The 21,360-nt window shown below is 37.4% G+C and overlaps 1 protein-coding gene across 1 annotated transcript in view; it reads right to left on the bottom strand.

Annotated features, from left to right (window-relative positions):
• LOC139151160 (glutamate receptor ionotropic, NMDA 2A-like) overlaps positions 1-21,157 on the bottom strand; it is a 182,297-nt gene extending 161,140 nt beyond the window's left edge. The window contains exon 1 of the mRNA XM_070723751.1: positions 20,703-21,157. The gene's annotated coding sequence lies outside the window, so the exon portion shown is untranslated. The remainder of the gene's footprint in view (positions 1-20,702) is intronic.
• Between the last annotated feature and the right edge of the window lie 203 nt (positions 21,158-21,360).

The raw sequence follows: 21,360 nt of genomic DNA, 5'->3' as shown, positions 1-21,360 counted from the left end.
TAAGCTTTTAAAAGTTGTGTACGGTATCAGCTGGCTACCAGCGAGTGAAAAATATCAAACGGCTCAGAGTTGAAATTGTTACGCTATCTAGTTGGCTTCGGAATAATATTCGAGTTAAATCAACGGTTGTAGAGTTATCATGTGAAAATCGCCGTGATGTACACTGATGCGAGCGACTTGATATTTACCAATGTTTCCAAACACACGTACCTCATAAGCTACAATCGTTATTATGCTGAACTGAGTAGAGTGGTGGTATCCCATCTGTTGACATTTAAAATCGGTAGAACTTACAATTGTATGAAAATGACTGATTTTGTCTCGCACAGCGTGATCCCTATGTAATGGGACACGTTTTGCCAGCTAGATCTTTTCTTTCGATCCCACGGTACATTAAATTATCATGAATTGTACATATACCACACGTCGAAGTCATGAAAACCTGCTATTTGTTCCGAAATTTAGCGAGGATTTTCATTGATTTGAGAACGTCTTTTATCTCTCATTACACATTTGAATTAATTGCAAAAGCTGAGTTTGTCAGAAGAGAGCAATTTTGTGAAAGTCGTATTGTATTGTAGACTGTCAGATAACAAGGTCAACAAAAATCACGAAACCTTTTACAACTGTTTTGCCAATATGAAGAATATAAACAGTTTTGAATATATTCAACAAAGGATGTTTACATGTAAGATCCCCAAAGACGATGGTTTTGAGCTGAAATGGTAGCTCAGTCTGTGCTGGAGAAGTATTCAATAGTTATCTGAAATCTTGTGTGTACAAATCAAGGAGACATGCAGGCGATTTACAGTGCTAAGGATGCGACCGAATTGTCTTTTCGCTGTAACAGCAGGTACTTTAGCTAACACGTCGAAAGCGTACAATATTAGATAACGTTTTGGATCACTGGCTGATGTTAATTTTGTTCCAATTTTAAGATTTCCTATGGGCATTAAAATACAAAACCATATGCCAATTATTCTCGTTTATTATTCCTAAAAATTCGCCTTTATTTTCTATTAAAAATCCATAGAAGAGTTATCCGTGTTGTCTGACTAACGTATTTTCACCATGGAGACCATAGGGTAGGATGGTACACATGTGTACAATGCATGTGACAATTTGAATACATAATACCGTTGTATCGGCTTATGGTATTAAACCATGCTGCATACAGAAAGACAGACCTCAAGCAAAAATACCTCCCTAGAGGGTTTAGGCGTATTTGATAACAATTCGCTGCTCCATATGTGAAAACTATGCTTTAAGTGTTTCTTTTAGTTAACATCTTTCTTCTCTTATCGTAATCTTACATGAAACTACAAAATTGAATCTGGAGAGCCTTGGACGAAAACAAAAGGGACTTGTACTTATACCTTTTATTCTGTTGGTTTTGTTGCTATTGATGATGATGATGATGATGATGATGATGATGATGATGATGATGGCGTTGACGAATATTAATGTGAGCTTTTGCTTCAAATTCAAATTAATCTCGAGGATCCACGTCTCGTACTAACATATATCGTTAACAAGTATATTAAAGTTTCCTCAAACATGCCACATAAGTCAGCAGGAATCTTTAACAACTGCAGCGCGAGCCCCAAACACATGCACACACGCACATAGCACATAGAAAACAAAGGGCACAATAACACTTGAATTTTGAATTTGCTGAGATAAGGTTAGTGGGCTTTGAAGAGAATACTCTCAATATTAGGAAGTGGGCAGAAATATGATAGACTTTTCCATATCATCTACATGTGGGTATTTCAATGCTGAAACATTCTGTTTTAAATTGGCATATTTTTGTGAATTCTCTAAAGGACACCACAATTAAGACCTTTGCCACTAACCAGTATCATCCGGTAAAGCGTGGAATTTTGTGTTGTTCTTAAATCACATTTGGCGATTTATTCAAAGAACGTAGATGGTTGTATCTCTAAAACTTTAAACTGTAGCTGGTAGTGCATTATGACTGAAACCTGACGTTTAACGTCAAAGCTTCGTTGCTAAATGGATGCTGACATCCTAGACCTCTTTCTAACAATTGAGTTATCAGCAATCAAGTGACCGGAACCACACATGGTTCTCTACTGCGTCTAGTGTCACCATTGTCCCCATGAATGGCGTCCAGAAATTATAGAACCATAACAGAAAAGGGCTTGAGAACTGTGAGTTGTAATTTATTTATCAGAAACTACGAAGAGTAACTTGCTTTAAATATGTGAACGAAGGGTCATCTTGTATTGCCATTCAATTACGACAACATTCTTACATGCAGTAGATATATTGCTTGAATGTGGAATGGCACTCGATTCTCCTTTTGATTATGGAATGGCACTCGGTTCGCTTAAAATCGATTTAGTGTCTAGAAAGAACTTCAGTCAACTCTATTTGTATGTCTACCTAAACATTAAACATATCTATACACTGGCATAATATTATTTTGTTCGCCATGTAACTGTGTAATTATACTCTCCGATCAAACACTACTAGCACATATTGAAACCAAACCTCAAAATTTGACATTTATAGCTTAGCACCCGAACTTTCCTTTTGTTATGATATTAAAACTTCTCCATCGGACACTCACAGACTGCATGATACATTTCACGCCAAGGAACATTGTCACATCCGTTGTTCTACGAATTTGTGCAATATACCATGTTCACATCAACGGGATAAAGATGCAATTTGCATTAATAGCTATAAAGGTGGCAAGACACACTCACCTCAGATATACATATCACGCTTGAACGCCGTATGTTCACCTTTATCACCATAAGCTGAATATGCACATGCGCATTTCGGTTGTGAAAGAACACAAGTTACTGTATGTAGGGCGTCCATTTGGAACGACACGTTGATTTTATAAGTTATGAATACCAACCACTTATAAAACTGAAAGAATCAGTTGCCACTTTGTGATATTTTAATTAAAACAACCGGTTACAAGGGATCACGCTACTGCAGTGTGACGCAAAACAACGAGTATTATTGAAACGGTGAACACGGACGTCGACGACACTTCGGTTTCGCTCGCAGCTTTTTAAAATGGAATGTTCATCTTGCTCCTGTATGTAACCTTTACATACCCATACAAAATCAAAATGTCGATCTTTCTAAGAACGTAAACAGTGAAAAGGCTCGCAAATTGAGATAATTGTTTCGCGGTTAGAATGAAATAGAAACGGGCGCATTCATTTTCGATTGACTATTGCGGAACCGAGATTTAGTGCAAACGTAACCGTTGGGAATTACAATGAGTGATCTGTACGCAAATTTGACATGACTCTCCTCAATAACACAAACACATCGCGTTTGCTATACACTCATCCCGTGTAAACGATGATGCCAACTTGTACATTCTAGAATATTGCCTAAAACTTCCCCATTTGCTGTGTTTGCCACGCAAAGCCGCATACAGCATTGGCTGAAATCCCAATGGAAGACATCATCATTATTAGAAAACTAAATTGGGTTCAGGATACGCGAATTCGATGGCAATCTTGCTACTTTTCATCGTAAATTTAAGGGATTTCAATGATTCTGGGCCCTCTCCCGGGCGAACAAGACAACTCAAATACTCTCGCATTCATCAACAGCAAACGAAGCCGGGGATCGAATGCCAACGTTAATCCTGGCGTAACTGTCAGGGCACAATCAAGTACGTATTTTGACCATTCTTAGGAGGCGAAATGTGCTTGAGCACATTTTTACTGCACTGTGAACGCAAAACACCAATATGAAGCACTATACAACGGCCACTCAATAACATGACGTTTTTAATACAACCATGCTCGTGTTTGTAGTAAATTTCTATTGAAATCAGAGTCCGTGTCAGATATCAACATCACAGGGAAGGCAAAACTCGGCTGGAGTGTACATTTACATGAAGTGTAGCATGGCCATGTTTCCTAATTTAAATATGTTGAATGCTGCCGTAAATGTCATTCGTTGATTACTGATATGCACATTGTCACATCGACAATAAAGTGTCAGACCAATTAATCCTTTAAAAATGTTCCCTGTGGATAATTACTTGTAAAGGACATAGTTTCTCGTCATGCCACGATTGTTCTGCTAAAAGCATTATCAAATCAACAACAAGGTGATCAATGATTCTTATTCAAATTCAGCGTGACACCAAAATGTTGTCACCTCTATAAATTTAATGATCTCCACTTACTGTAACGCCAACCATATTAGTAATAAAATGCAACAACAGATGTGATATCGTCGACAAATGAAAGGAAAATTCCCATAAACGTAATGAAAACACCGACCATGATTGTAATAATATTGTAACCATAAATGTAATAACAAAAGCAACTGTAAATGTAACGCTAATCAACCATAAATGTACTTTTAAAGTATATAAATAAATAATAATAATAATAATAATTCTTATATAGCGCACATATCCACAATACTACATGTGATCAAGGCGCTTTTTACAATTATTATTACCCCTGGTCACTGGACCTAATATGATACCACTCAACTCCCTGGGGAGCAAGCAACAGCTCACATGTGCAGCCAATAAGCGCAGCAGAGCTAAACATACACATTACAACCACTGTCCTACCAGGTACCCATCACTCCTGGGTGGGGAGAAGCAATGAGGAATAAAGTGCCTTGCCCAAGGACACAACACCATAGCCATGCCGGGGCTCGAACTCGCCATCCTTTGATCGTGAGTCCATTGCTCTGGCCACTGGCCCATGATGCCTCCTCAACACGATCGTCATCGTCACTGAAGAATCTGCTCTTAATGTCTACTTATCAAAGATATAAATGTGTAGATAGTTTTAGTTTCGGTCAGTTAATCGGCATTGCACATACTCAGTAAACACGATCGGAACTAATTTGGGATAATTGGACGGTGAAGTAATGTCGATTTAATCTGCAAATGTGATCTGCAAAATGCTATTCTTTTTACGTTACACGCTTGTTTTTATGAGTAATTTGCAATATTGCAACATTCAGCTATACGGCACCTAACAGTTTTTGAGAAATTTGAAAAATATGAAAATCCAATCATCCCAAATTAGTTTCCATCTTGTTAGTACATAACTTTGATAATATACATCTTTCTAGGTCCATATGGATCGATTAGTAAACAAACTTCACATTTGTAGGATGCATGGGAAATGCATATTTCTCATCTGAATAGCATTCTTCCTGTTTTCAATCAAACGTTTTGATCTGGCATTGAAATTTTTTCTAGTTAAGAACTCTACTTGATAGATTTTTTCGAGTTCGGATAAGTTTTTGACAATTAACTTTGTCTGTCCTTTTGGAATCTCGCTTATTGTTTTGTTTCCCAAACTGAATGACCCATTGAATCTTTGTGTTGCTCATTTGTGCGGTGGTAATATAGACTGAAATTATATACAGAATGTTGTAAAAACAAATCCGCGCTGCGGGAAAGTATGCAATATTAATCGCCACGGTAGTCATATTGCTGTGTTTGTTATTTGCTCAGTTTGTTATTTGCTTAGGTCATTGACAAACAAGTGATCAAATCCAGATTTAAGATTATTTCATTTATAGTTAACTTTTATCACATTAATCGTTAATTTGTGTATTATACATGTATTTAGCGTTGGGTGCAGTTACATTTATGGTTAACTGCTTTAATACATTTATGGTTGATTTCATTAGAACTATGATTAATGTTTTTGTATTACATTATTACATTTCTGTAGAGGTTACAAATGTCTCGGTGAAACCAAAGTCGCTAAGCTTTAAGTCATGTACAACAGTCGGACAATGCTGACCAGCACTCGTAACTGTAAGGAAGTTCATGTCTGAAAATATAAACGCGATGCATGACTTTGCGGTCTGACACCTGTTATTTTCATAATTTCATAAAGTAATCTGAGAAATATATACCTCCAATAAAACATCTACTTATGACTATCCTTCGTTATCAATCGAATACTTGGGGAAATGTCACTCTAAGTGAATCAGTCTACAAAGTTAAGGAAGTTTATCTCGTACATGTATTTAAAAATAAGTTTCATGGATGAAATGGATTCCCGGACCTCTAATATCTGTATTGTTTGCGTTACTATTGTGTTTGAGCGGTTTGATGACGTTACCTTGGATTTATAGCCGCCACAAATTGTTGTGCATCGGTATATAAAGGAACTCAGATAGCATCTTCTAATCCACTTTGCTAAAATCGTTTTTTGTACGGTGAAAAATGCACATCTGCATACCCCAAATTTAACCTCGAAATTTATGAGTAAATGGCAAACGACATCACTGCAACACTTTTTTTCGGATCAATGCATTATCTCAATGGCTTTAGGTATGACCTTTTCAGTAACCTTTCCGCTGTAAGGCTGGAACAATGTTTTGTAACGTCGATGTTTTACCACAAATAAGTGCATTCGATGACATCTGTGGAAAGAGATTGCATAACACTGCTAGCGTTAATGGAAAGTGTTTTGCGCAGACACAATAGCGACCTTTAGGACAGGTTTGAAACAAAAACAACAACGTCACGTTTGCTATTATTGCCCGCAAGCCCCACGAAAGTATGAATAGTGTGTAGATAATGCGTAGATTTAGGTGCAATAACGTTGAATTCCATGCGCAATAGAGCTGGAGTCTCTAAATAATGAAAAGAAGAGATAAATAACTATTCTTACGACTAAAAGGAAAAAAAATTGAACATTTCATAAACTGTAATATATCTGGGGCTTCCCTACCATATTGCCCTGGCGGCGTAGCAACCTTTTGTTGTTAAGTGACCAAAATCGTGTTATACAAATATTTTGACTTCAACAATAAGAGCACTTAAGCAATATCAATAGAAACATCATTGTCCCATACCTATTTTTAAGAAATTCAGGATAATTTGAAAATTCAAAGTCATAGTCTGCAGAATTATGCATTCCCTTTAACATTAAAAACACAGCCACATGTTACACATTTACATATTACCTTAAAGTGATATTTATAGGAGACCTTGAGGTTGACGGGATATAGGATAATTAACTGACAAATTGTATTAATCTAAAATCGGGCTAAATTACTTAACATGTATAACGGACATTACGGCCTTCAAAAGAGATGGTTTTGTCTTCACTACAAAAAAGGGACATTCTCTTTAAATAATTTATTGCTCACAAATTACGATTATAAACTTAATCTATGATCAAAAAATCTACGAGGTAAGGCACAACGGTGACCACACAGTATGGGTCCCGGTCACAAGATCAAAAGCGAAACCAGACATCCTTTACCAGAGATGTTATTTATCTAATGAGGTCCGATCACGCTTTTTACAACGTTGTAACAGATTAATGACTGCGTGCAGAAATGTACATGTCATCTCCCATCGGATAAATATATATTAGTCCGACCTCATCTTCGACGGGACTCGCTTGAGATACATCGCAAACAAATATTCATTCGGAAATGCTCCAGAGCACCTTAACAGAGAGAAAACATGTTGTTTCAATTACTTGAAAAATCTCATGGAAGGTAATTATCAACCAGTTGACATTACTTCGTTGCTCCATACCACCGAAAAGCTGAAACAATTACCTGAGGGAGCGTCATAATTTATGGCATGGGTGCCTGCTGATTTTATTGACCACCCTGCCTCAATCGAGATATATTAGTACCCGTGATGCCCGCGTCTGACCCCTGCAAATATTAACTTTACGTAAACAGAAGGATAACAACTTTTGTATTTGACTTTCGAAATTTGATGGAATACAGCAATATTAAAGAAGCAGTATCTATAATATTTTTGTGCCTTTGTGATATGTGATATACTTCTGTTCTTCTCCTACAGTGTGTTGAATAGTCTAGTATATGACTTTTCAGACAGTGTAAGTGTATGCATGTATGTGTATATATATATATATATATATATATATATATATATATATATATATATATATATATATATATATATATATATATATATATATATATATATATATATATATATATATATATATATATATATATATATATATATATATATATATATATATATATATATATATATATATATATATATATATAGATATATATAATGAGCTGATTCAATTAAAGAAGGTTACTGGTATACTATATTCAAATAAATCGTATACTTCACATTTAGGTAACAAAAAATAACAATAACATTTTAAGTTTTTGTAAATGGCTGTGTTGAAATCTGAATGGCTTGACAAACTTCACAGATTGCTTAACATGAATCTATTGTTGTCTAACTCATCATGTCAAAATTCCGAAAGATAATGATACTTTCCTTTTATTTGATGTTGATCTATGATACATTGTGTGGTTAACATTTACACGTCCATTGCCTATGCTTGTGACTAAAAGTGGCTCAGAGTATTGAAACATTCAAGCTACGGGATTTAGTGATTTCTTGAACTGATGGAGTATCGATTTATTAGTGATCAGAGATTAGCTGGTGTCAGAGTGTCGCGGTTTGTCTAACGCTTTTGTTACCTAAATCACATTGATTACTTTGATGGGTATTTCAATAGAAAATCTGGAATAAGCAACAGAGTGCAAATATCAATGTCGATTCCCACCAGAACTCATGACAGAACCAGGGATTGAGAACTTTGATAACGTTCAGCAAACGAGACATTGTTCCTGAGTCTGATTTATTAGTTGTAGTGAAGATTGAACTTCAGTGTCTCAAATACAGGCTGATTTTCAACTGGTTACTGTTCAGAGTTAAATTGCTTATGATGATGATGATAATGATGATGGTGGTGGTGGCGGTGAGGAGGAGGAGGATAATGCCGATGATGATGATGATGATGATGATGATGATGATGATGATGATGGTGTTGATGATGATGGCGATGATGATGATGATGATGATGATGATGATGATGATGATGATGATGATGATGACATATTGTACATCAGTAGCTTCCTTTTAATCTTGTTCATGTCAAAGACGCAAATTCAAAGTGTTTGTCTATATTTTATTTGCATGTTATGTTTATGTAACATGATGATAAACATTGTAACTTTGACTCACGTGATTCACGTGGTCGAATGTTTGCTTTCTATTCGTTTATCCCTATCTCTTTTGGTTGCCGTTTTTAATGGTTATTGAAACTTTCATTCGTTTTCTGACTCTGCCCGAAGTCCTCCGCCCCAAGGACCATAAATAAGGACGATACCCTAGGTTTTATAAACCCGCGAGAGCATGCCGTTGAATGTCACGTGGTACCATCAACATTTTCAGCTCAAACACACACAAAAAGAACAATGTTACTTCAGTGTTTACTTCCAACAGTCTGACCTATGTTTAGTATGAGTTATTGCTTTAAATGTTATTACAGCTGGTGAGTGTTTACAGTGTTCGAGAAAGATATAGAGATTGAGTCAAAACCATGCTAGGGAATATAATTTCACCAGTTTGGTCATAAATTTACATGTGTCACGAGAAGTCACGTATTGTAACAACAGCTCGATAGTTTGCCGTCTCTATAAACAGCAGAGAAAAAAACTTTCATCGCCGCTTACCGATTGTAAACTTCAACCAGTATAACATCAAAAAACTATGACCCTGGTCTATTTTAAAGTAAGTTTGAATTATTTGAGATACTATTATTAACCTGACTTCATATTAAGTACCCTTCGATTTTACATCGATGGTTTATCTGTAACATATTAAATGTTATGATAAATGTGAAAGTACGGATATTTGGCATCACATTATATGATTTTCTGCATTATTTTCCTGTTTCACATCCTTGATATTGCGTAGTCACTGAAACTCACCATCATCACTGTCCAATTTTTATGGAATGGATATAGTTAGCTTATACATACTTACGTGCGATATAGAAAAAATACCATGCTTTTTACCTATCGTGTTTAAGAAGTTCCTTAGTGGGTGATTTTTTCGCAAGAGAGGGTTATATTGTTCTGACAATAATGGCATGACCTTCTGTAAAGGTGTCAACTCAGTTTTCAAATACTCCGATTAAAGACTTGTTTAGCTGTCATTACTCAAAATACGGTCGTTTCGCCCTGCCATTTGTGCACTTTGCCCGCTTACTTTTCATTCTTGCCCTGGATCTAACGTGCAAGCAATTGAAAGAGATCGTTTCATCGAAGGTAACCTTTGTGATACTGACGACGATTTTAGACTATCCGGTCCCTGACATCGCTCAGATCTTCGTCGAGCACATACCGCCTGCAACAAAGCGAAGACTCTACTCGATTGGACACCTTCAAGTTGACAACAGACTTCGATGCTGCTGCGCGATCTTACCAACTAATAATGAGGTCCCTGTTTTGACAGACTTTTAAAATAATCAGCAGTCAGACATACTGATAACTTCGAGAAACAGAATCGATGATTCGTCTACGCAAAGAATTTTTAAAATGCGTGCATAACACGTTTAGGAGACATAAGAGAAATATTTAAAGTTTGTACGCGCGAGGTGTAAAAAATTATTCGGCTCACTCGATAATTATAACGGAGGTTTATTCCTTACCTCAGTATTCAAAGGTGTTAGCTTGAGTTTCGCACACTTCTCCCTTGATATTTCCAACACAATTACGGCGTTACGTTCCTAACGAGCAGCCGGCGACCAGTGCGAGGCTCTAACTAAATCCAAAATGAGGTCCTACGAGTTGTTGCCGCCAATTAGGTCGGATACACAGGCAAACAAACAGCTCGCCGGCGAGGCGTGAATGTATTACATTTCGTCACGTGATGGACGCAAGTACCGCTGCACGGGATCAAATGTTAATAAGAACAGGTTAGCTATACCTGAAGCAGATAATTTAGCAATTACCTTGTTTTCAGGTGTCAGCCGTGTGTGGCATCAAGGGGTTTGGTTTCAATCTGAGCGGTCAATTAGGAGTTATATGTATACTGATTTCGACGGCATATCTTCTAACTCCAAGAAATGATCGGACATAATGACTTTACGCAACTTCTAACAAATGAAGTTGCACTCAATTGTCATTCAAGAACATCTCATTTTAAGTTTCAAGCCGACGGAGCTCGTCTTGAGCGCTTTATAAGTGGTTGCTGGAGAACCATTAACTTTTTTAAAAGACATTATCTCTGAAGTATGGAATAGATCCTTTGTCTTTGTCGGGCTTTAATTTGATGAACACCTTGATAGAAGCTTTGTCATCATGGATCGTGGATTCAGAAGCGAAGTTGACTTTTACATACAGCGAATCACATTAAAGTTGAATTCATATTGAATGAATTCTGAATTTTTGACGTTACGTATTAGTAATAGTTGTCTCTAGGCTTATTAATATCTTTTACGTCAGAAGAGTAAAATTTAAGGAAGAAACTTTAAAAATGTCTTTATTTCGATGATGGTATTTTATCAAATCTGGGCGAGCCTGATTACCGCATCCCCCGGGCAAGATACAAAATGAAAGATTACAACGTAGGTTCCACCAGAAGTAGGTTCCACCAGAAAACTTTGCAGTTTTACTGGATACTTAGGGGTTCCATTATGTATTCTGGTGCTGGATGACAATGAACACTTTCATGGATTCTACTGCATGTTGTAAGAATCCATAAAAAAAGATTCTGCTATAGCTCTCAGGATACGGAACATTTCACATAGGGGAAATGTATAATAAAAATCAGCAACCATATAAAAATTCTCGGTAAAAGAATTGATAAAAGTCTCTACAGACTATTAAAAACAGTAAAACGAAGACAGCAAAATTAACGTATAAAAAAGCACATTGCGACAAATATTGCGTACGTGCCTTCTTTAAAACATGCATCTTGAATGTTTGTGTAATATCGTCAGTTGAGTTTCACTGTCTAAGTTCAGTCGAAAAACTATCCAATAACTAATGTCAAGCACATGTATGCCTGGTGATTGCAGATCCATGAAACATAAGTAACAGATCTTATTACTTTGTACCTAAAGTAAAATTTTTTAATATATGTGTACACACACACACACACACACACACACACACACAAATATATATATATATATATATATATATATATATATATATATATATATATATATATATATATATATATATATATATATATATATATATATATCGGTGCAGAATTACAGTGCTCGATGCTAAAGCAGAGAGTTATAAATAATAACACAATTACTTCAAGTACAAAGTAATGATATCTGTTACTTATGTTTCATGCATCTTGCAATCTTCGGACAGAAGAAGGTTGCAAGATGCATGGAACTTAAGTTATAGATATCATTACTTTGTTCTTGAAGTAATTTGTGTTATTATATATATATATATATATATATATATATATATATATATATATATATATATATATATATATATATATATATATATATTATATATATATATATATATATATATATATATAATATATTATATGTAAAAACAGACATGTACTGAACAATCTCTAAAAGTCACAACATTGAATTTATCTTATATCTTCACTTACTGCGTGCATATGGAATTGATATGACAATATGCATGCGTAAGAAAATAAATAGGTCATGATCTATCATTTACTGCTGCGCAGAGCCTCGATTTTAGATGAGAATCAGACAAGGTGAGGCTTTGCAAAAACATCGCCTCCCCTATACATCAACCAACAATCAGTGCTAGAGCTGTCTCTATGATAAGCTCTTTGAATCTAACTCCGGAAATATACGTCGTGTTTATTGTAAAGCTTCAGAGTTATTCCGCCAAACAGGAAGCTTTTTAACTTATCTTGCAACGGGCAGTATACATCCATTGCTTATCTTGTCGGGCAGTTTTTAAGGCTTCTCATGACCTGTCGGTGCAGAATAGGGAGTAGACATCATATCAGGCGATGAGTCATCACTAACGGTGTTGTCTTGGAGCTTTTTACCCCATTATGATTAATCGCCCGTCAAAGATTTGAGAAAAAATTCTTTACGAAGAAGCTACAAAGAATCTTTGACAGCCGTTTCTTGCAAAGCCTAGTATCTACATGTACGTAAGCTACAGGGTAGCACTGCGGGTTGAACTTGATATCATGACAGACATACGTCCCGATGACGATAGGCACATCGACAAGACAGAAGGTCGACAAACGTTTCTGTCCTTGTTTTTGAATTAAATATAACAACCAGAAATCGACACATGATAACATTAATTTCACTTTTTCTGTAAACTTCTCAGTAAGTTCGGCCATTATGACGCACAGCTATTGTATAGAAACTATGATTACTTGACCCTCTGGCGTTAGTAAATAAAAGCTAATTGAACATCTAAATCTGTATGTTGCAAAACCAGTTGTCAATAAAAAACTAAATTATGTTTTAATAAATGACAACAAAAATTAAACGATGACTATGTATGTGTAAGAATAGACAATAAACAAGGTCAACATTTGGATGAACCTGTGTCCTGAATTTACCCTTTTTTGACTTGATTTAAAACCCATCAGTTGCAACTGAGGTAACCCGTTGGTATACCGTATTGTTCAATCAGAGGTCTGGACCAAAAGAAGAATTTCGTAATCGTTGTTATATTATACGACTGTCAAACTAAGTCTTGTTTGTGTTTTAATAGGTTTACGGTGGCTTCGCCGTGTTTATTCTGAGTATATATTTAAATCGTCAACGGAATTTCTTCAATCCTTCGAGTCCAGCAAGTGGCAAAAACTTTTTGATTGCACTAACATCCACTCTTCTGTTCCCCGATATCTTAAGCCTTCTTTCGTTCAGCAGTGGCAGCAGCACAAGCCTAAGAACGCTTTGGACTTCAAAGGGATTTACCGCCACTTACAGGCGCACCAGTCAGCTTACCATACCAACGCGTTTAATTCCACTGGATTTCAGTGACCGAGCAGACGCGTTCACGAAGAGACCTCAGGACCGACCTCAGATTACAGACTAGCATTGCAGATGGTGAGGTTATGTTTTAATCTAGGGCAAAGTTCAAAGTTTAAAGAAACAAATAATGACGGTAAAATGGATTTAACAGGCGGTGACGTTAAAAATATATCAAGATGCGAAATTGTGTCTTCTGACTAATTCACAACCTCCGATGTGGTTAAAATTCTGTGCTATTATTTTGACTTTAAAGGAAGGAACTTGGAATGTTATTATTGTGTAGCAATACAAATGTGGCCCATCATAACGGACAGCCCTCTACAGATGAAGTTGTGGCAGCGAAAACGTCACAAGTTGAGTCCTGCGCCATTTCATTACGGATACGTCTTTGCTGCGGACAATTTACCATCCAAAGTGTGTCCTCAACTAGATTTACAAGCTCTCTCTCTCTCTCTCTCTCTCTCTCTCTCTCTCTCTCTCTCTCTCTCTCTCTCTCTCTCTCTCTCTCTCTCTCTCTCTCCCCATCATCACTATTATCACCGTCATCATCATCGTCATCATTGTCATCATAGTCATCATTTTCATCATCATCATCATCATCATCATCATCATCATCATCATCATCATCAACAACAACAACAACAAAAATAGCAACAACAAGACATCAGGATTTCCATAAACAGCTTTGTCGACTTCGCGTTTATTAAACCTATACGCATCTTGTGTAAGTGCAAGTCGGGCTCCTTCGCATTCACTAAAGTGAAAAAACAACGATAAAAATCTTCTGCGCAATAAACATGGATGGAGTATTTTCCCCGAAACCATCTTTGCAGACAGGTCATCGTTTCGATGTACTTTTTGATGCGCCTGGTAACACAGTCAACATATGCGTTACTATATTTAATCTCAGTTCACGTTTGCCTCAGAGTACTATACGTATACTATATATAATACTGAGAAATTTAGATCTTAATATTTTATTTAAATGATGGAAAACTGCAACCCAGCCATGATATGTAAACAAAGTTACATGCACTTACATTTAAGTTTATTTCATCCCTGTTTAACATTATTGAAGGATCAAGGGGAAAATATGAATAAAAGACTGCGACACAAGTCAATAGTAAGTTAAACCCAAACGACCGAGGAGATATAATTACGTACATCCAGGTTGGATTACAAGACGTTTTTACCGCAATTGATCGTAATTGTATCTTTCTATTCGGTGTTATCAATCGCTATCATATTGAACCGCACATTTTGAGATGTCATAGAAAGTTGAAAATTTGACCCTTTTCTCTAAATACCTTTTGTCTCTGGCAATTTTAGTTCTTGTGACCTGTGGAACGGATTATGCATCTACTCTTAGTCTCCCACAGCAACTTTTTGTCTGCTGTATAAGGTTATGTTCGTGCTGAAATTGACAACACTTACCTGCAAACAGCCACGGACCGTAGTACAACGCTATCGCCCTGTGTTAAAGTGCAATGTTTCTCGGCACAGTAAGCCACGCCCACCGTCGCACGCAGGTAAGTTTGGAAAAAGACTTTATATAGATTATGCGGAAAATCAACACCAAATGTATTTTGAATTTTCTAGCCATAACTGCATCAATCGCTGATTTGACCGGCAGGTGTATGCGGAGCAGCAATCATAGCCATATTATGACTGGGTACGATTATTTCCAAACCAAACGCCTGCGGCAAGGTAATTCCAAAGACAATGTTTACTGCTGTCAGACAATTCAAATTTATGATTCCTGGTCTACGAAATCTTTTTGGTTTATTGTTTAAAACATTTAATAAAAAAATTTCATTGGCATTTTAGAATAAGAAGAGTAAATCCGTAATTGCACGAATGAACGGCTGCCGTTGATTTTTCATGTCTTGTTTGTAGATAGCGAATGTGTAGAAACGAACAGCTAAATTAGTTTTTACAGTGCAGCTATTATATCTTTCACCTCGCAACTGAGCTAATGCCACCTTTCGTCAGTTCATGACTTGTCAGCCGAAAATTTCAACAAAAATCTCAATTGTTCGAGTTTGTGGTGAAAACAAGGTAACGGCCATATCAAACAGAAATAGCTTTCTCTAATTTTTTAATGTTATATATGAACACTATGTAACTCGACAGAGGAACTCTAGAATATGCGATTGGTAATATGGGAATGGATTTGTGGAATTTTATCACGTACAAATAGTCGCCCGGGTTGCCTTAGAATCTTAGCTATAGTGTAGCGGAGCAATTTGAAGGTTGTTTGTCGTGGGTGGTACCTTTCTTGATTTTGCGATTTTACACTCGGTGATGAAAAACCACTCGTCACGCATTTAACGTTGGCTTCACGGATATCCCGGGTAGGAACCTCCCCCGAGCAGATTATCGCCATTATTAAGGATACATCTTGAATACGAACATTCAGTGTTCAGAGCATTGCGCGCTGGTTTGACAGTTGATGTGTTTTGAATGAAGGGATTTTACGCTTTTTGTCATTGGTATTAAACTGCAGCTTAAAGTCACGAATTTATGGCAGAATTATTCCGCCCCTGGGTGACGATTTAACTCGTGTTGCGTTTTTTTTTCTGTCCGTGCTGACGCTAATCATGTCGCATCGGTTCTGAAATCATGGGACAGCAGCAATGAAAAATATTTATTTAAAAGGATTTCTCAACTTAATTCTGATGTCGCTACTGCATTCGTCGCATAATAACCCTCTCAGTACGGTAGAATGCACCTCGGGGACAGATATTTGGACTCTCGATGAACATTACTTCTCGGGTCTATCAACTGTGGGGATCATTTTAAAGCTCATGGAGTATGACACTTAAGTTTCGACGGGTTTATTTTAGTGGAAATCTGAAATTGCATTTTCCCTCCGTAGAGTTCAGTAACACAGGCATGACGGCCATATTGAATTTCAATAGTCTATAAGTATTGGGTAATAAATATTTGTGTCTTTACAACTTACTTTCGTCCAGTGACCCCTGATTGTTATTCTTGATTTCAAAAGGGGAATGATTGAAAGTTCTCTTACTGAACGTTAGAGCAAAAGTTTAGAACTCTCAATTTCCAGGCGCGTACGTAACATAGAGTTGCCGTGCATTAAAACCCCTAATGCCATTTAGGCCAAGAAATCTTGGCTAAAACTTCGATCATACTTGATCGAACTGATCGTTGCCAAACGTTCAGATTTCTGTCATTTCCGAAAAGCAAAGAGTTATGGAGATTTTCAGCTGAGAGAAATTTTATCCGTCGTGAGTCACCTGGCGATAAATGATGACAGATGCTCGTAAACAAAACAAAGCTTTGATCATCTCACTGACAAAACATGGTCGACATATGTGGTTAGTATTTATGTTGCAGCAGTCACATGGTCTTGTTTGAGCTCGTGTTCCCTTGCGTTAGGGGCAGGTTAGAAGACACTCGCGCGCGAGTGATAAACAATGGAAAAATTATTGACTCGGATATTTTAGTGAAAAAGTACAACATACTGTGAATAATTGGGCAGCTAATGTCGTAAGTTTGCACTAAAATCAACGTTTTAAAAATCATTATTTGATAATCTGGAGTTTACAAATTACAAGGTAAATTGACGCTATGACAGCCACTGTCAATTTCTGATGGCGTCACTTACAAATCTGTGGCCAGTGGTGCATGATTATGACTTCGATAATTTTATCGCTCATCTATCGTCAGTCACGGTAATTACACAAGTGTTACCCCGCACAGCTTTTCACTTCAATCGGCCTCATCGAATGCGAGTGCCACACTGTACATCCAAAAGACTTAAGCTTGTGTCAAAGTGCAAGTTAAATTTGCCCTATGAGGCAGGCATTCAAGCGGCCAAGACTGTGAATCTAATGACCAATGTCTGAAATATTGTCTTCATGTTTAATGTATATTTTATGTAGATTTCAACGCAAAAAATATCTAGGCTGAAAGTAAATCCACTTTTACTGTAAAAACGAGTCAGCCTCCTAATCTTGATATCAACCCTTTCAGAGTGGACAGACTGGCTTTGGTTCTAGGACACAGAAAACACTTAAGGTCGACTAGCCTCAGGTTAATGTGTAAATAAATGGGACAGTATGTTGTCTTAGGTGACAGTGTAAACAATTCTTTACTCCGTTGTGATAGATGACTAGGATATGAAATCAGATAGACAATGCCCTCATCAACGGCACTGAGCATGAACTCCCCCACGAGGTCCCGACTGTCCAAAACTGTTTTCTTGCGCCGGGAAGAGCAAGTGACTGGCATAAGTTATTATAACTTAGTACAAAATGTTAATATTCTTGGAAGTACTTATTATTGAAACGTTATTTCTAATGCATTTTGTCCGATTACTGAGAACGACGGGGTCATTTCTAATACATAGTACAAGCCTGGCTAGGCTAAGACTTCTGTGTGACGGTTGCACCTGGTTTAAGTCTGTTGCTATCGTATATCAAGTTGTTTTATAAGAAATGTTTAGCAATGAAACCCTAAGTTGAAATAGTCACTTTTGTCAGGAAGCCTGAAATTAACGATAGTAAAACAAGTTGGTGAAAATCATCACGGTCAAAGCCGACAAAAAATCAACATCGCCATGAACTGTGTTTCTGAATCGCTCATGATGTCAACACAGAAAAAACACTGGTGCGAATTTCCAACGTTAACCTGTAATAGCGAACTCCGCATAAGAAAAGAGTTAAAAGAAATGTTTAAAAAGTCGTCGAGGACCGCCTTAAGATTAGGCCTCCGTGTGTATAACATCATGAGCCTGTTTCAAGGAGAGCAAGTTTTCAGTTTTGTTTATGGTCAAGCTAAATCTTCTTTGAAACGAAGAGGGTCCCCTGCATGACTCCTGCTGTGCTGTCCGCTAGCACTGTTCTGTCTTATCTGGTGCTTAGTCTAGCGAAAAAAGGTCGATCTGAAGAGTGATATTTATAAATGCAAATTCTGCCGGTCACGTAAAACTGTTGTTAAAAATGCCATCGTGAATACATCCGATATAAGGTAACTAAAATACATACATAAACGGGGCTAAAGACCAGTCCATGAGCCCTTTAAGCATAATACTCTGAATATGGAGTGTTAATTTCTACATCTACATTTTAGTGGTCGTACTAAAGTACCATCCAGTTAAACAAAAGATAGTTATCATGTTATATCCCATAATACTCCCTGAATTTAGAAGTCTTAAGACACGTGCACCCATCCGTCAACTTCCTTGTGACGGCGCAAGTGGCAATTTCAATGGTAGGGGAATGAGTGAACGACTGCATCGATTGAGTGTACTCCGCTGGGTATCGTTAAATCTGATTCTTGTATGTCATTTACTCCGTCAAAACTGAGCTGACATGTAATCCCCCTGTAGGTGTTTTACTTATAATAATATTTGCACTTCAATTCAACTAATGACATTCATTGGATTTCTGATTAAAGGCGATTTAGAGAGAGCGTCTCGATCAATATCGCCGAGCGGGGATTCAATAATTGGCTACGATGACACCTCGATTGGTGTAGGAGAAAAGCGCCTTATCTATATTGTACTTCATCTCTTCCTCTTCAGAGTGCCAGGTGCTTGCTTAAATTTCAGATATATAGTGTTATATGCGCCTGTACTTACTATATGTATGTATGTATGTATGTATTATGTATGTATGTATGTATGTATGTATGTATGTATGTATGTATGTATGTATGTATGTATGTATGTATGTATGTATGTATGTATGTAATTTATGTATCTATGTATGTAACATGCATGTATCCGTGTATGTATGCCACCAACACGTGCATGCAGGCAGGTAGCAAGACAAACAGCTTCAGGCAGTAGGTTGGTATGTGTTTGTAAAGGCTTGTATTAATTGTTGGACAGATGTATGGATGGATAAATGCCTGACTGCGGGCGTATATAAACAATATGACAAGGTATTTTTAAAATATGTCCTTTGAAAACGCTACTCATGTTTGCGCGATGTAATAGGGCCGTGCCTGGCGATGTGGGAAGAGTACGTTATTCCTTGATTTCAGGAGCATGACAAATGGGGTCATAATTGAAAGTTACCTTGTTTCAATAATACAGGGCTTTCACTTGCCTAGGACCTCTCAGTTGATTTTTTTTTAATATTACCGCGGGGGTAGCATAGCATTCAGAAGCTAAGGACAGGTTCAGGACAAGACTTTTACTTGCACTTGCACTTGCTTGTTTTCATGTTGGAGGCACGCTTCACTCATGAAGAAGTTGGACTAGTCAAAGAGCTCATCAGCTCAATATATGTTGACTCACCTAATTATTACCAACAAAGTGAAGCAACTCACCCTTGACTGTATCATTTTATGTGCTATTAATACGCAAGGTACGTGCTTAGCGCTGCTAATTTTCTTAAGTGCAACAGGGTCAGAACGCTGTATGGGATGGTAGTGAAGGTGATATGTGTCATAGTGCGAACGACTGTGTGTAAGGATGTATACATGTTTACACACACCGACACACAGACACATAAATACTCATATATATATCTATACATATATTTACATATATTCATATATACATATATGTATATATACGAGTGCAATGTATAGACACATAGTAAAATTATATATATTTATATAAAACATCACATACAATTTGATCTACAGTGAGATAGAAACCAGTGTTAAAGCTACAGTTGCACCGTTATAATTGAAAGATTCCATGCTGAAAACACCAAAACTACACTGATGCTGTTAAAAGGCACTTTCCCTCGATATGTATCAGCGGTTATCAAGCACTTGGGCTTTTGGCTAGCAGCTGATCGGAAAGAGCGCATTTGAAAATAGAGTTCCCTGAGGAAACGTAAAGTGGCCAACGCGATCGAGGTGGCTGTGCTTCTGATGGTAGAAATGTAAAGTATGTGTACCTACCTAGACAATGTGTTGTTCCCTTGCGTATCTAACGCTGGCCGTGTTGGTGCAGAATATGACCGGGTTGTCTGCTCAAAGAAATGGCAGCGTTTGTCTATATGATCTGTTCCCAGGAAGCTGCGAAATATGTATGTCAGTATGTAATTCCCCACAGTAGCTACGCTGTTGCTAGCCGGAAAGGGTGAACATCTTGTCTGGATTGATATCGTAAGCGTTTCGTGTCCCGTGCAAGTGTTATCCAAATGGCTGTTTTTTACCAATTAAGAACGAGTGCTGGGTATATCTGTCACACGATATGCGCTATGGATGAGCGTATCACCGAGTCGTATCTATCAACTGCCGGTGTGCATTAAAATAGTTGGCTTCATCTGACTGCATCTCCGCAGTGAACGGTTAACTGTACAGTCTGCTGGAGCGTTTCGGGCTGTCACATCTATCGCTCGGCTGACGTATGTGTGTTGTCCGTGGCAGACTTCGCCAGTGGGGGACACCCAGCACGTGGGCGCTCGCTGCTGCGTACTACAAGTGACGAGGGCTCGTTGGCCGGCTGAAAGTGCTTGCTTGACGTAACGCGAAGGTCTCATGAAACTGCAATCAACGAAATGCAAATCAAATTTGGCTCGCGAGCAGGCGGCGTTCAATATGATAGGGTGCCGTT

The sequence above is a fragment of the Ptychodera flava genome, chromosome 15 (genome assembly GCF_041260155.1).
Source record: "Ptychodera flava strain L36383 chromosome 15, AS_Pfla_20210202, whole genome shotgun sequence".
Classification (NCBI taxonomy): domain Eukaryota; kingdom Metazoa; phylum Hemichordata; class Enteropneusta; family Ptychoderidae; genus Ptychodera; species Ptychodera flava.
The sequence above is the reverse complement of the archived record's forward strand: the minus strand, read 5'-3'. Positions and strand labels throughout refer to the sequence as shown.